The following is a 17949-nucleotide window of genomic DNA, read 5'->3' as shown; positions in this document are numbered from 1 at the left end:
TCCACACTGTCAAAGGCTTTGGTGTAGTCAATAGTGGATGTTTTTCTGGAACTCTCTTGCTTTTTCTGTGTTCCAATAGATGTTGGCAATTTGGGAAATTGGTCCCAAATTGGGAAAGGAGTACGTCAAGACTGTATATTGTCACCCTGCTTATTTAACTTACATGCAGAGCACATCATGCAAAATGCTGGGTTGGATGAAGCACAAGCTGGAAACAAGATTGCCAGGAGAAATATCAATAATCTCAGCTATGTAGATGATACCACCCTTATGGCAGAAAACAAAGAAGAACTAAACAGCCTCTTGATGAAGTTAAAGAGCATAGTGAAAAAGTTGGCTTAAAACTCAACATTCAAAAAACTAAGATCATGGCATCTGGTCCCATCACCTCATGGCAAGTATTTGGAGAAACAGTGGAAACAGTAACAGATTATTTTCTTGGGCTCCAAATTCACTGCAGATGGTGACTGCAGCCATGAAATTAAAAGATGCTTGCTCCTTGGAAGAAAAGCTATGACAAACCTAGGCAGCATATTAAAAAGCAGAAACATTACTTTGCTGACAAAGGTCCTTTATAGTCAAAGCTATCATTTTTCCAGTAGTCATGTGTGGATATGAGAGCTGGACCATAAGGAAAGCTGAGCGCTGAAGAATTGATACTTTAGAACTGTGGTGTTGGAGAAGCCTCTTGATTGTCCCTTGGGCTGTAAGATCAAACCAATCAATCTAAAGTCCTGAATATTCATTGGAAGAACTGATGCTGAAGCTGAAACTCCAATATTTTGGCTACATGATTCGAAGAACTGACTCATTGGAAAAAGACCCTGATTCTGGGAAAGACTGAAGGCAGGAGAAGGGGATAACAGAGGATGAGATGGTTGGATGGCATCACCAACTCAATGGACATGAGTTTGAGCAAGCTCTGGGAGATGGTGATGGACAGGGAAGCCTGGTGTGCTGCAGTCCATGGGGTCGCAAACAGTAGAACATGAGTTAGTGACTGAACTGAACTGATGCATAATGTATAGCTATAATTTAACATTCCTGAAATCTAGATACATCAATAATGTGTTCATTTGTTATAATTTTTTCTCTAAACAGCTGTTACTAAATTGTTACATCTCATAATTAATGCTGCTGTAAAAATGAAGGAAATGTGTTAAATTCTCTTATCTGCATCTTAACTTTTCAACCCATGTTTTAGTGACACAAAACCAAAATTTTGAACTGATTCTTTGTATTTAAGTATAATCATATGAAAATCATTTTCAGTTCAGTTCAGTTGCTCACTACTGAAAAAATAGTAAAAAATCATTTTACATTTTTCCAATATTCCTGGGTATTAAAGAGCATTTTTTTAAAGTTATTTCCTTTGTTTGGCAATTTAAATGTATCTGGAGGAATACTTTGATTTTTAAAAAATTTAAAAATTGTTCACCTGTGATGAATAAGGTTAAGCTTTCAAGAAATTGTCTAAAATCAGAAAGACCTATTGAATCATTTTTGTTCACATTCCTTTTTAAGAAATTATTTCTCTAACTATGATGAAAATCTAACTAGCTTGATTTTTAACAATAATAAATGACATATTATGAATAAAGCTTCAAAGCTATGTTTTTGTATCTTTACCTATTAAATCACTCAATACATAGATTTTCTTCTGTGACCCTAATTTTAATAATGAAGAGAACAGCTACCTGACAAGTACAAAAATAGAAGCAGGAGATTAAGAGAGCATAAATTTCTGCATTAGTACCCTGCTCTTTGAGCCAGTAGAAGAGCTATCATACTATAATATTGTCCATCCAAAAGTCCCTTAGATCATGAGTTTTCCCACATACAACACAAAAAATCATGACAAAGTTAAAACTAGTCTCAAAAGAATTGGTCTAATTAGAGTATGTTTTCAAGTAAGCATATTTAATACATACTCTGAAAAGGTAGCTTTAATCAAACTAGGACACAGATTTTCTAACTCCTGGTAAAATGGAAGCGAAAAGATATTTGACTTATTTAAAAACATGAGTAGTAATGGTCACAGTCCATAATATCAAATCCAAAAACAGAAAAGTCCTATAAAAATATGAAATAATCTGTAAAGTTTGAATTACCAGGATTGTTTTTATCCAGTATTATGGCCATATGCAGTTCAAGGAACAGAGAGATGAAAGGAATTCTCTATATCTAAAATACTTAGATAAGAAAGTTACACTTTGTCTATGCTCAAATGACTGCTCGTTGTGGCCTTTTTTGGCAATGGATCTTCTTCACATAATTCTAAGATCAAAAAATTTCTTTACTACCTTAAGAATGAGGTTATTTCTCTTGATTCATTTGTGTTTTTATTTCATTTGTAGATATTTACAAAGTGTAATAAAGCTGACCTAAAATATCATCTTTCATTAATACATTTCCATCAGAAAATGCACATCAGGTAATGACTGCACTTATATTTTGTCAGTTTTACAAGTTCAGAACTTTAAGAAATTGCCACAGCCCCACATTAATCTGGGAAATCCTCTTGAGTGCACTTAGCTATTAAACCAAAATTTTAGCTGTGTGCATTGAATTAAATGATAAGAATGATAAATCAATTACCACAGAAGAGCTTTTAGTAGATCACATGGCTATGCCACTTGGAATGAGAAGACAAATCACTGACTTTATAAAGCACTAATTAAATATGAGACAGTTACAGGGCGGGGAGGTGAGAAGAACAAATGTAGGTAGAAATGGCAGGCAAATATGATCTCCTGGCAGATGAAGATCTCATAGTATGAGATAAAATACTAAGGTTTTTTATACCTAAGTTTTTTATACCTACAGTTTTACAAATTCAGGTTTCAATGTGATAAGTATGTAAACACATCAGGCAGTGCTTGGAATTCAGTAGGCATGACAGTGACTGCAAATGCTTGTGGTTGGAATGAGAGAAAATCATGTAAACATCTAATCTGAAGTGATTGGAAAAGTCTAATTTCTCCTCCAATGGGCCCACTTCAACTACTAAAGTCCCAGCCATTAGATTAATTTTCTGTCTTCAGAGGAAAAGAGTCAGAATTTAAATGTGCTACTGAGAGGGAGCTACATTCCAAACATTATTCAAGATGGCACCAGTTAGGCCGTCTACAGAGTTGAACTTGAGGAGATGATAGAGAGAGGAGCTTATACAGAGATTTTCTATAAGAAAACCCTAGAAGTATTCTGTGAACATCCTGACTTAATAACATGCAATAGCCCCATGAGCTCTGTCACACAATCTTTTCAGTTTGGTATGATACTTTCCCTCAAACTACATGTCTTCTCTAACCCCAAAGTCATTCTCAAATGACAGTGGGACTTTAAATTACAAGTGAATTGTATAAAATGTAAATAGGAGGAAAGGACGAAACCAGAGGAAAGATTAGTAGAGAAAAGATGGAAGGAGAGTAGAGGAGCCTAGAGATTTTGGGTGTGCATGCTCAGTCACTCAAGAAGTTCTGACAACAAAATACCTGAGAAAATGTACATATAGCACCAACCTTAGCCCAAAGGAATATGGGAAATCATAACAAAAGATGAAAGGTAATACAGGTATTTTCAGGGGATTTTTTTCCCCACTTCTCCCTCCTTTTTGTTTGTTAGTTTTAGCACATTTGCTTTGTGTTACACAAAACAATTTTCTGACCTATTGTTCAAGAGACTTCAGTAAGTGCTTATATTTGTGATCAAGGGAATTGGAACTTGACTTGTGATTCTTTTTGAATGGGTGACTGTAGACGATGACCCTTGTGGAAATGACAGAGACAGGAGTTTGATGAAACGTACTTAGGTAACTCCTTGACCAAACTAACACCAGTTATAGAATGGCAGGGAGAAGAGTAAGGAGATAAGAACCTGAATTAAGTGCTGAATTAAAGTGGTTGTTGTTTAGTCACTAAGTTATGTCTGACTCTTTTGTGACTCCTTGGACTGTAACCCACCAGGCTTCTCTGTCCACAGGATTTCCCAGGCAAAAATTCCAGAGTGGGTTGCCACTTCATTCTCCAGGGGATATTCCTGACCCAGGTATCGAACCCACATCGCCTGCATTGGCAGGTAGATTCTTTACCGCTGAGCTACCAGGGAAGCCCAGATTCTTTCTTTAGGGAACTACCTTCAAGAAGGAATAGTATAGAAAGCAAACAGCATATTCTTTCACAAAATGACCTAAATCTTAGGAAATTGGAAACAGAGTCATAGGATTAAAATAAATCTCTCCAGATGATAGAATATGCTAGAATAGTGATTAAAGTTGCTGTGGCAAATGCTAAACCTCAGTCCTCCAAAGTCTAGATTTTAAGAGTGCAAGCTCTGCTACTGGTATGAAATCCACAGGAAAATATATTCAGAAACGACTTAAATCCAACCACTTTAAAATTTAACTCTCCATCAAAACTTATTTGGAACATCAACATTACTTTTAATTTATTGCCAACAGTACTTATAACTCTCTGTACGGCACATTATAGATGCGACTCTCATAGTGCATCATCTACCGCACACAACAGATCGATAAGTGGTTTCACTGCTTTAAATATCAATAAAAGTTGACTTTGGTTTAGACATTCTAGAACTGTGAACTTTGATGCAATTTTATTTTTTTGGTTCAATTAAACCATTTGCCTATATTCCCTCATGTGATATTAACTACTGTTATGCATCATTCCAAGTGCATTTTCATATGGCTATCATTCTAGTTAATTTATCTTATCCCCTAGACAAGAATTAAATATTTATCTACTTAATATTTTTGTTAACTTGCATTCTCAGAAAGGATATGTAAGGTTATTACAATGCCTACCTGTTTCTCAGAAATCTCTCATAAACTCTTTCCAGTATTATACAACCAGTCATAATAGATAACATGCTCTTTTGCCCATCTAATATTGATAAAATCCTGTCATTTGAACAATTCCTCACAGCATTTCAGAATATTATAATCAATTCAGTTCAGTTCAGTCACTCAGTCATGTCTGACTCTTTGCGACCCCATGAATCGCAGCATGCCAGGCCTCCCTGTCCATCACCAACTCCTGGAGTTTACACAAACTCATGTCCATCGAGTCGGTGATACCATCCAACCATCTCATCCTCTGTCGTCCCCTTCTCCTCCTGCCCCCAATCCCTCCCAGCATCAGGGTCTTTTCAAACGAGTCAGCTCTTCACATCAGCTGAACAAAGTATTGGAGTTTCACTTCAGCATCAGTCCTCCAATGAACACCCAGGACTGATCTCCTTCAGGATGGACTGGTTGGATCTCCTTGCAGTCCAAGGGACTCTCAAGAGTCTTCTCCAACACCACAGTTCAAAAGCATCCATTTTTCAGCACTCAGCTTTCTTCACAGTCCAACTCTCACATTCATGCATGACCAATGGAAAAACCATAACCTTGGCTAGACGGACCTTTGTTGACAAAGTAATGTCTCTGCTTTTTAATATGCTGTCTAGGTTGGTCATAACTTTCCTTCCAAGAAGTAAATGTCTTTTAATTTCATGGCTGCAATCACCATCTGCAGTGATTTTGGGGGCCCCAAAGATAAAGTCTGACACTGTTTCCACTGTTACCCATCTATTTGCCATGAAGTGATGGGACCAGATGCCATAATCTTAGTTTTCTGAATGCTGAGTTGTAAGACAACTCTTTCACTCTCCTCTTTCACTTTCATCAAGAGGCTTTTTATTTTCTCTTCACTTTCTGCCATAAGGGTGGTGTCATCTGCATATCTGAGGTTATTGGTATTTCTCCTGGCAATCTTGATCCCAGCTTGTTTTTCTTCCAGCCCATCATTTCTCATGATGTACTCTGCATAAAAGTTAAATAAACAGGGTGATAATACACAACCTTGACGTACCCCTTTTCCTATTTGGAGCCAGTCTGTTGTTCCATGTCAAGTTCTAACTGTTGCTTCCTGACCTGCATACAGGTTTCTCAAGAGGTGGGCCAGGTGGTCTGGTATTTCCACCTCTTTCAGAATTTTCCACAGTTTATTGTGATCCACACAGTTGAAGGCTTTGGCATAGTCAATAAAGCAGAAATAGATGTTTTTATGGAATTCTCTTGCTTTTTAGATGATCTGGCAGATGTTGGCAATTTGCTCTCTGGTTCCTCTGCCTTTTCTAAAGCCAGCTTGAACATCTGGAAGTTCACAGTTCATGTACTGCTGCAGGCTGTCTTGGAGAATTTTGAACTTTACTTTACTAGCATGTGAGATGAGTGCAATTGTGCAGCAGTTGGAGCATTCTTTGGCATTGCCTTTCTTTGGGATTGGAATGAAAAGTGACCTTTTCCAGTCCTGTGGCCACTGCTGAGTTTTCCAAATTTGCTGGCATATTGAGTGCAGCACTTTCACAGCATCATCTTCCAGATATGAAATAGCTCAACTAGAATTCCATCACCTCCACTAGCTTTGTTCATAGGGATGCTTTTCAAGGCCCACTTGACTTCACATTCCAGGATGTCTGGCTCTAGGTGAGTGATCACACCATCGTGATTATCTGGGTCGTGAAGATATTTTTTGTACAGTTCTGTGTATTCTTTCCACCTCTTCTTAATATCTTCTGCTTCTGTTAGGTCCATACCATTTCTGTCCTTTATTGAACCCATCTTTGCATGAAATGTTCCCTTGGTATCTCTAATTTTCTTGAAAAGATCTCTAGTCTTTCCCATTCTGTTGTTTTCCTCTATTTCTTTGTATTGATCACTGAGGAAGGTTTTTTATCTCTCCTTGGTATTCTTTGGAACTCTGCATTCAAATGAGAATACCTCTCCTTTTCTCCTTTGCTTTTCACTTCTCTTCTTTTCACAGCTTTTTGTATGGCCTCCTCAGACAACCATTTTGCCTTTTTGCATTTCCTTTCCATGGGGATGGTCTTGATCCCTGTTTCCTATACAATGTCACAAACCTCCGTGCATAGTTCATCAGGCACTCTGTCTTTCAGATCTAGTCCCTTAAATCTATTTCTCACTTCCACTGTATAGTCATAAGGGATTTGATTTCAGTCATACCTGAATGGCCTAGTGATTTTCTCTACTTTCTTCAATTGAAGTCTGAATTTGGCAATAAGGAGTTCATGAGCTGAGCCACAGTCAGCTCCTGGTCTTGTTTTTGCTGACTGTATAGAGCTTCTCCATCTTTGGCTACAAAGAATATAATCAATCTGATTTTAGTGTTGACCATCTGGTGTTGTCCCTGTGTAGGGTCTTCTCTTATGTTGTTGGATGAGTGTGAAAATATAGTAATATGACATATTAAATTTCACTAATGTTTATATGTTTTCAGTTCAGTTCAGTTGCTCAGTCATGTCCGACTCTTTGCGATCCCAGGGACTGCAGCATGCCAGGCTTCCCTGTCCATCACCAGCTCCCAGAGTCTACTCAAACTCATGTCCATCACATCGGTGATGCCATTCCAACCATCTCATCCTCTGTCGTCCCCTTCTCCTCCCGCCTTCAATCTTTCCAAGCATCAGGGTCTTTTCTAATGAGTCAGTTCTTCACATCAGGTGGCCAAAATATTGGAGTTTCAGCTTTAGCATCAGTGCTTCCAACAAACATTCAGGACTGATCTCCTTTAGGATGGACTGGTTGGATCTCCTTGCAGTCCAAGGGACTCTAAAGAGTATTCTCCAATACCACAGTTCAAAAGCATCAATTCTTTGCTGCTCAACTTTCTTTATAGTAGAACTTTCACATCTATGCATGACTACTGGAGAAACAATACCTTTAACTAGATGGACCTTTGTCGGCAAAGCAATGTCTCTGCTTTTTAATATGCTGTCTAGGTTGGTCAGAGCTTTTCTTCCAAGGAGCAAGCATCGTTTAATTTACAGCTGCAGACACTATGTGCAGTGATTTTGGAGCCCCAAAATATAAAGTCTCTCGCTGTTTCCATTGTTTCCCCATCTATTTACCATGAAGTGATGGGACCGAATGCCATGATCGTAGTTTTCTGAATGTTGTGTTTTAAGCAAATTTTTCACTCTCCTCTTTCAATTTCATCAAGAGGCTCTTTAGTTCTTCTTTGCTTTCTGCCATGAGGTTGGTGTCATGTGTGTATCCATATATGTTTTATGGTTTATTAATTGTATTTGTATGATTGCATCTTCACCTTACTCAAGTATGAAAAGATTTTATGCAATCAATGTCAATCTTAATGACCAGTAACTATTATATGATTTCTTAAAATTCTAAGATTAAACAAACAAGAATGTTGTGATGATTATAACTTTATCATCAGATAACAGACTTAATTCAAGAAGTATAATGACTAACCAAACTCATGATGTGCTACACTCAGAATCAAAGTCTAGATACATCTTTGATGGAAACATTGTAGCTTCGAAATGCAGTCTTGGTATTTTAGGAATTTCAGTTGAAGAGTCTAATTTAACTTAGAAATTCAAACAAATCTGAGTATATACTGAGGGTCTATATTATGCCTGGCCGAAGGTCCCTCCCAAGGGAACTGATCTCTTAAGGGCAATTTCTATTTTCATGGATAAACATTCATCACTGGTAGGGATGAATGATTTTAAATATTAATACACACGTGTTTATTACTCAGATTGTCCCACACTCAAGCTTCCATTGATGTATACCTATTTTTTAATATAGTAGTTTCCAAAAACTTTAACAAACACTTCCAATAAAATTCAAATCAGGCTAAATTACTCAAACTGGCCATGAGTTCTCATAGGACTATTGAAGTGTGTGCCTCGTGGCATCCTGGAGGAGTAGGTTATGACCACACACAAACGACACTTAGAAATCAATGGCTAGAAATTGAGGGGTTGGCATTTAGGAGCCAAATGACTATAATTGTTAGTTTCATCATGGTCCTGATTTCCTATAAAGCTTATGTAGCTTTATAGGAAATCAGAACCATGATTACATTACAGTGATTTCACTGATAATTGCAATGAAATTTTCTCAACTGTGGATTCAGTCAGAAGGATTGAGAAAACTTTGTTGTAAATGAGTTGTAACAATAGGTGGAGATCATATTTTTACTGAAGTGTTATCTTCTCATTAGAGTTAATGCTGTAAAACTGAATATCTATTATTGAGTTTTCATTCACTTATTTTATTTGACACCAGCATTGGGCTCATATCATGTACCAGGTACTGTGGTAAATTCTCAAAACAGAAAATACATATCCATACCACAAAACAGAACAGAAAGACAAACTCCTGAATTCAGCAAGTTTACAGAAGGAATGTAGACCAGCCATCAGCCAAATTACACCTATGTGGAAGACAATGTTAATCATTGAGAAAAACTACAAGTGCATCTAAATTTCACATTCTCCTGGCTGAATTCAATGACAGAAACATCTCCTCGATAGGCCTAACCATATTTTTTAAGAACTCATGAACCACACACAAGCAACAGGAGGATGCACAGCTATCGGTTAAGCATATTTTGTTTCCCACTGTTGGGAAATACTTATGAGGCTGTGCCATTGAAAAAGCTGTTGAGTTGCTCAAATATCTTTTGTGACTTATTTGACAACAATCCTATTACTGATACAGGAAATTAGTTGAAAACCATAACCTGCAATTGAATGTGTTGTGCTGTGTTTAGTCACTCTGTCGTGTCTCACTCTTTGCGATCCCATGGACTGTAGCCTGTCAGACTCCTCTGTCCATGGGGATTCTCCAGGCAAGAATACTGGAGTGGGTAGCCACTCCCTTCTCCAGGGGCTCCTCCCAGCCCAGGGATTGAACCCAGGTCTCAAACCCAGGTCTCCTTCACTGCAGGTGGATCCTTTACCATCTGAGCCCCCAGGAAAGCCCACAATTTAATAGGATTAAAATTTAATACAGAAGTTAGAAGATTTGGATTTGACTTCAAGTTCATTGTCAAATTGCCTTTTGATATTTGGCAAATATTTTTAATCTTTTTGGTTTCTAGTTTTCCAATTTTCTGTTTGCATGAGATGATGCTTAGGAACTCCTAGGGCTGGAGCCATAGCTAATTTAAGAAAGTTTCTGTAAAGACTGATTGTGCTGTGCTTAATCGCTTAGTCATGTCCAACTCTGCGACCCCATGAACTGTAGCCCGCCAGGCTCCTGTGTCCATGGGGATTACATGCTTAAATTTTGCAAAGTTCAGTCAATAACAGTCAACAATCAATCTACCTGATAAAAGCATGTTAAATATGTGTGAGTGTGTGCTAAGTTGCTTTAGTCATGTCTGACTCTTTGTGACCCCATGGACTGTAGCCTGCTGGCTCCTCGGTCCACTGGATTCTCCAGGCAAGGATACTGGAGTGGGTTGTCATGCCTTCTCCAGGGGATTTTCCCAATCCAGAAACTGAACCTGTGTCTCTTATCTCTCCTGCAAAGGTGGGTTCTTTACTATTAGTGCCATCTGGGAAACCCCCATGTTAACCATACTTAAGCAAAATATATGTCAGTGAAAAATTTGTTTGAAAACAAATCTAAAGAAAGATTTTCTGGGTTTCTTACTAATTATAATACTCAAGAAAAAAAAACATATTTACCAAAGGAAGTGGTTCTCAAATTTTAACATGCATCAGAATCACTGAACATAACACAGATCACTGAAGCCCAATCTCAGAATTTTTGTATCAGGAGGTCTGAGATGGGGCCAGACAGGAAACTAAAAAGTGCTTAGGGGATACTAACTCTCATGGTCCAGGTATTACACTTTGGGAGTTGCCTACTATGAGTCTTACTGCTAGATATTCAAATTACTCTGCACAATAAAAAACACAAACTTAAATATTATTATTTCCTCTCTTTCTATGCTTCATAAATATACACATGAATATATATCATATATACATATACTATATGTATGTATGTATGTATCTCCATATTTGTTTTAATAATAGTTTTTAAAGTTTTAACCACACAGGGTCCTGTTCTGTAAATAATCCATCCTCAGCTAGTGTCTGCTGTCAATTAAAATAATTTCTAAATGTAAGATTCATTCACCTATCAAGCTATAATACTGTCAGGATATGCCACTCTGTGAGTCAAGAAAGCACCAATTCTTACTTTTTACACTCACGTGACAGTCTAAATGTAATGGAGCTCCTGAGAATCTCATCAAGAGGAGAAAGAGAAAATTCTAATTTTACTTATGTTTCTGGCTTTGTAACTTTTATATTTTATAAATCCAATCATCACTATGTCCCTCTAGATGATTTTTAAGATAAAACTGAAATAAGTCATACATCAAAGTGAATTATGAATAATTGTTCTCTTTAATGACCTATTTAGTATCTTTTAAATTTTGTATAGAGAGTGTTTTTAGGAGGCACTCATATATTGGATTGTTAGCATATCTAGACATTTAATATACCCTCAAATGTATAGCATCAGATGCTTGTTGTTATTTGTTTCAAAATTTTACTGGAGCATTGGTTATAAAAATTATTGTAGACCTCAAGATCTGTGTTTGTGTGTGTGCATCTCATATTTAGAGTAGATGTATGCATGCATTTACATAATTACACAAATAAAAGAGAAAAATGAAAAAAGAAGTTGAAATCTTTCCAAGAAGTCTGTTTACACTGTAAAATAAAACAATACATCTGAAGTACCTCCTACCTTTATAATTTTCTTGGTTTTGTACATTTGTCTTGTTTTTCATACCAGCAACTCTGATTTAGCCATTTAAAATTTTTATGTTATTTCATTTTTTGTTGCTTGCTTATTATCAGCATGTATTTTTGGAAAATTTTCTTTGGATTTTTTTTTTTAACTGACAAGATTTCATCCTGGTTTGTTAAAGAGAACCAGCTGTTTTCTTGAAAGATAATTTTCTAAAGCTGTGTGTGCCATAATTACACTGCAATTACACAGCAATATCCATAAAAGCAGATGAGGATTCTATGTGTCCTTTTACCTCATTAGAAGTTGCAAAAATGATAGATGCAGTCTATCTTAGTTTGGCTATTGCCCTCTATTGGCAAATTCAAGCTCTGGCATAATCCAAAAGATAGCAATAAAAACAGATAGGTTTTGTTTTTTTTAAACAATAGTAACATCTAGGGTCACAAGGCAACCCCATCAAAAGTTTTAAAAACTCTTTGACAATTCGAATTTAAAACAAATGCCTTCAAAACATAGTTATTGAGGGAAAAAAAAATCACTGAAGCTAGTGATGTGTGAACTGGGGCTTCTTTCCAGCATCAAATTGCAGTGCATGGGATCTTTACTCCCTTATTTAAAATCTGCTTGAATCACATCCCTCTTTCAGCACAGCCAATTGGATCTTATCCTGTTTCCACCATGCATCCTCTTCTTTGAGGCAATCCTCTCTAAGACAATGGAGATATTTAAGTTTCTCATCACTTCTGAAATCTAACAACAGAATTAATTTTTTTTTAGTCAGAGTGATTAAAAAACTTAAATATTTAGCCATGGGCATAAAAAATCATTTCTAATAAATTGCTGAGGATTTTCATTTTCAATCAATAATATTTTACATATTGTGAGTGAGAAGGAAGATGTGAGAAAGCCAGTTTTAAAAAACTACTAAAACTGCTTCCAGCATTGCAACATTTAATGTGAGTTCTGTGGTGGGAAAGGTGTACATGTACAAATAAACACCATCTTTTTATGTACCTTTGGTTCTGACTGGCAGCTGGGGAATATAATATTTTAATAGTATTTATTTTGGCAGAAGTGGCAGGAAGTAATCTAGTTTTCTGGCCAGCTAGGCAACCAGAGAAAACAAATCTTCTATGAGTCCTTTTATGACTTTCTAGGAATCAGAACTTTTAACAGACTTGAACATTTTTAAAAGTCAAAATAAATTTTTTTTTCTAAATTTTACTTTTCTATTTACACCAGGATAGGTTGCTATCTTTTTTTTTTTTTAGTATTTTTAATGTAATTGTTGGCTGGGCAGCAAACTTAGATGAGTTTAACTGCAAAGTTTCTGGACCAATGTGAGATTTAGGAGTTTAGAATTAAAATTAGTTCATTTCTTTGCCAACACTAACACAAATCTTGGAGCACATTTTCTCAGATGCACTAAAATGGTGACAGCTTAGATAACCACTGGGGAAGTTTTCTGTATGAGAGCTCAGATTCATTTAACAACCTTGGCTTAGCAGGATCCCACCTCTTGTGTCTTCCTTAGTTTAATTAATGACACTATTGCCTCTTTGAGAAGATTTATCTCACAAAACAAATTTCAGGCAGAACCCATAGTTTTACAGAAAAGAAAAAAAAAATTATATGCCTGTAATGGCTTGTGCTATTTCTTGCCCAACTCTTGCCAAATGTCTGTTTGCACCTATAGAACATTCCTGAAGTGAAACATAACTGCATAATTGACAGACTCTTTTCCTTTCTAGCAGTTTTAGTCACTGACTATAAACCAGTGTTGATTAGCCTTTAGCAGTTGACAATACTATGTAGGTTGCACATTCAGAAAATAGTCTGTCCAGTTGTTATGAGAAGCCCTGGGTGATGGACAGATTTGAACTCTTCTCTATTTAACCTGTTAATAGAGGGGAAAAAAATATTTTTCCTCTTTCACTTTTGGATTGGTTTATTTTCATAATGTTAATACTTCTAAACCCTATTTCAAGCATTTTACTTATCCCTGATCATTGTTACTCTTGGCATACTAATACTCTGATTAACCAAAAAAAACCTTTCTTGCAAAATATACAATTATTATTTATCCATTCATTTATTTATAAAATAGGTATGAATTACCACTATGGACCAAGCACAGTTATACATGTTATAGATTTTGCCACAAATACAGCAGAATCTCTGCCCCTGCCCCTATGGGGCTTATCCTCTATTGGGTATAGTCAGAAAATAAACAATTAAGCATTTATCATGTCAAGTGGTGCTCACTTTTACCAGAAAAAAATAAAGCAGAGTATATTCTTTAGGATTCAAGCAAAGAAGGAAAATTGCTATGCATGATGTACAATCAAGGGGCTTATTATAGGGACTTAACTTGAAACTCCCGACCTTACAAAACTGTGATGCTGATAAGGAATCTATTTAAGGACATTGAATTTGTATCTGGCGGTGGGTCTAAAGCCTCCATTTGTCTTCAGCGCTGGCAGTCAGGAAGAAAATCTAGATACGAGGCAGAGGAGAGCTAGGAAAAAACTGAAATTCCTCAGACACACAGGAACCCATGAGAACATACTGAAACCCGAGTTTCTCCCAGTACTTTCAATCTGGGTCACCTGCAAAAAGAGGTGGCTTTCTTTCCCAGAGTAGTGCTCAGCTGTCTGGGCCCAGGACTTGGAGATTATCTAAAGGTGATGGTGACTGGTGAAAGCAGGGGAACCCTAGAACTCTGGCATCTGCTCCAGGCAAACAAGATGAACCAGGCTTACACACAAAGTATAGTGGGAATAGCAACATGCACTGATTTTTCATGTGCAAAGGCTACTGATGCATTTCCACTTTTCAAATCTTGCAGTTTCTCTTGGGGCCAATCCTAACCCAGAATCATACAGGTAAGGGAACTCTGAGAGACAAAAGACTAGCTTAGGCGACTGACACAGCCCAAAACTGCATGCAGGAAGTGACTTAAATAAGTACTTTCATTGATGACTATGGACTTCAGCACAACTCTCTGGTTAGGCATACAAATGTGAAAGTCCTTAGCAGAGCCATAGCGTGTAAAGGCAAAAATCTGGTTGTGATCATCTAGAGTTGGACTGAGGAAGAAAAATAAGAACCCGGGTGACATTCCAACGTTGAGAATCAGGGAGCTGTACAGAATTAGTAAAGACACTCAAAATGATAACTGAATGGGTTACGGCAGAACCACAGAGTTTTCGGAAAGAAGAATGTGCTTTAAGAAACAAAGAGAAAAAGCACCGTCTCTGCTTCTGATGGGTTGAATCACATGAGGCTGGGACAATGTCATGGCTGGGTGATGTGCAGGTCACCGCACCCTGGGAGGGGCTCTTTCTGCCTAAGCTAAATCTTACTGAATTGGGTTCAAGAGGAAATATAACAGAATCAGGGTGCCTTATCAACTATGTTGAAGAATTTTGTTGTAAAACAGAACAGGGAAATGGAACAGCAGAGATAGAGAGAGATGGAACCAGATTTTTGCCTGCATGTCTGCTTTAAGATTGGATAAATTGCATTAGTTGACAGCATTATTTGTATGCTGATGAAAATATACCAATAGAGAGAAAAACATAGATGAAGTGGCTGAGATCAAGGCAGTATTAATGGCCTTTTCTAAAGGGATATTTTTCTAGAAAACAACACTTAAATAAAACAAAGTGAATTTAGCCTATGTCAGTGTTATTTCCAATTCTGGGCCTACCAGAGAAAGACTAGAAGAGACAGAGTGAAAGAGAATGCAAAGAAGAGAAACAGAATGCAGACACACTAAAAAAGAGAGAGAAAAAGAGACACAGAGAAACACGCACACACACACACACGCTGGAAAATCTTGCTCCAAAAGGAACATTTGGAGGAATAAGGTTGTCTTATGCAGGAAGAGCTAACTGAAAAGAAAAGTGTCCCAGAGGCGGTGGTGGTTTAGTCACTAAGTCGTGTCCAACCCTTGTGACCCCATGGACTGTAGCCTGCCATGCTTCTCTGTCCCTGGGATTCTCCATTCATCCAGGCAAGAATACTGGAGTGGGCTGCCATTTCCTTCTCAAGGGGATCTTGCTGACCCAGGGATTGAACCCGGATCTCCCGCATGGCAGGCAGATACTTTACCGACAGTGCTAGGCCTGAAGCGTGGCAAGGAACATGTGACCACGCATGCCCAGAACAGAAAGCAACCAAGAAAAGGAAGCTGAAAGGTGATGGTGAAGGAACGGCTGGTGATCAGCAAGGCATCTCCTAAGAGCACCTCCCCCGCCACCGGCATTACCACTCAGGAGAAACTATGGCCATCAGCGGACCAGCTACATCCCAGCCCAGATTCTATCAAGCTGTTTTCCTTTTTATATTGTCTTTTCCATGCCAAGGTTGGACCTTCCATCACCTTTCCCCTAGACCCTTGTTCTCTTCCCTGTCTCCCTCCACCGCTCTCCTGATTCCCCAAGTCTACTCTTCGAAACATAGTTCTTATTTTACCATCACTCAGCTAAAATCTTGATGGAGATCCTTCTTTATCTACAGCAAGGTTGACAGATTCTCCTGAAGGGCCAAAGAGTAACTGTCTGAGGCTTGTGAGACACAGGGACTCTGTCACCTGGGATTTGTCACTGGTGTTTAACTTTCATGCAGTTTAGGCAATGAAAGGCAATGAAATGCTGCACAACAGCAGTTTAGGCAATACATACATGAATACGGTGTCTGTTCCAATAAAATTCTAATTCCAAAACAGGAGGCCAACTCACAGACCATAGTTTGTAGACCCTACACTACAAAAAACATAATTTAGGATGATGCTATCATTGACATCTATTCAAGCTCACCATTTTACTCCATAATCAAAGAACTTAAAACCCCAGTGAAAATGCAATGATGTAATCTATCCCAAACTCCCAGCTGGGTCCAAAAACATGTTCCCTGCTACATGAAATACTAAGATCAGCTGTTTTTTTCCACAACCATATGAGTACATAGTGATAAAATAATAGCAATAGTCAGCATGAAAATTTCCAAACATTCATATCCCCCAAACTTGTTTCAAAGTATAAACATAATATACTTGATGAGAAATAGTGATCCTTGATACAGAGAATTCATAAACAAGAGTAGCAATTAATTAATTAATTCAATTGTATATTGAATTGTGTGTGTATTGTGTGAGTACGCATCTTGAGGCTAGAAACAGAATAAGTCATTAAGGAAAATGAGGATTTTGTAACTACAGAGAGTCAAGTTACTATCACAGGTCTAGCCCTCCAATTATCTGTGATTTTGGCTAAGTTATTAATGATGATTTGATTTTCTATTCTCTATGAACTGCTGTGGTTTTAAATATTATATGAATTAATTCATATAATTTACTTACATATAATTCATATAATTTACTTACATAGATTTTTGTTAGTAGCCTAATGTAAATTGTATAAAAATGCAAAAATGACAATCTAGATATTCTATAGGTATATATATAGGCATGCAATAAGTGCTTATTTTGTTAATAAAACTGAATTTAAAAACTTCTTTCGGTGCCCTTAGTGATGCCATGGTTATACTAAGTGTGATTAATAATGCCGCAATCCTTTAAATGTCTTTTCGAATATCCAATGACTAATCTCTTCTCTCTGAAACCTCTAAACCTTCTCTCTGAACCTGCTATTTCATTCAACAGACTAACCGACACAAGCTGCCAAAACATGCAAGGCCCACAACAGTGAGTTTAAACAACCAGTGAGAGGCCTGCACAGCCCTCCTCCAATCAGAGTCCAGGAACACAGGGTGCCCCATTTGCAACCCTGTCATCACCAGATCCTTCATTTTCAACCACATGCGCAGAAAAGAGCGTGTGGAAGGAGCACACAGCTACTAACTGCGTTCACTGGATGTAACACATCATTTCCCCTTACTCACCTCAAACTCAGTTACACGCCAACACAATTACTGCTATAGAGAATGGGGATGAAGTCTTCCTGTGTGCCCAGAAAGAGAGCAAAGAAGGTTTAGAATTTTCTTCACAAAATGACGCTTGAGAGTAAAATTTCTAAAAGCAGGGAAAATCCATTACAACTAATAGCTGCAAACACAGCAAAATATGTGAACTAAATACATGAAATTTTGGAAAGTCTTATAATCCTGAAGATTATTTAATTTCTATGGGCAAAAATTTTATTATAGATACTTCCTGTAGGGGAAAAAAACCCAAAATTTTTTAAAATGGGTAAAAAACTTTTCCTTAAAGCTTACACTGTGGAACTAATACAAATATAAAATGATTCTCCTTTATTAGGTAAATTGGGATAGATTCCAATGAAAGGTCCAATGAGTCACTTATAGGTCTTTATGTG

The sequence above is a fragment of the Muntiacus reevesi genome, chromosome 6 (genome assembly GCF_963930625.1).
Source record: "Muntiacus reevesi chromosome 6, mMunRee1.1, whole genome shotgun sequence".
Lineage (NCBI taxonomy): Eukaryota > Metazoa > Chordata > Mammalia > Artiodactyla > Cervidae > Muntiacus > Muntiacus reevesi.
The sequence above is the reverse complement of the archived record's forward strand: the minus strand, read 5'-3'. Positions refer to the sequence as shown.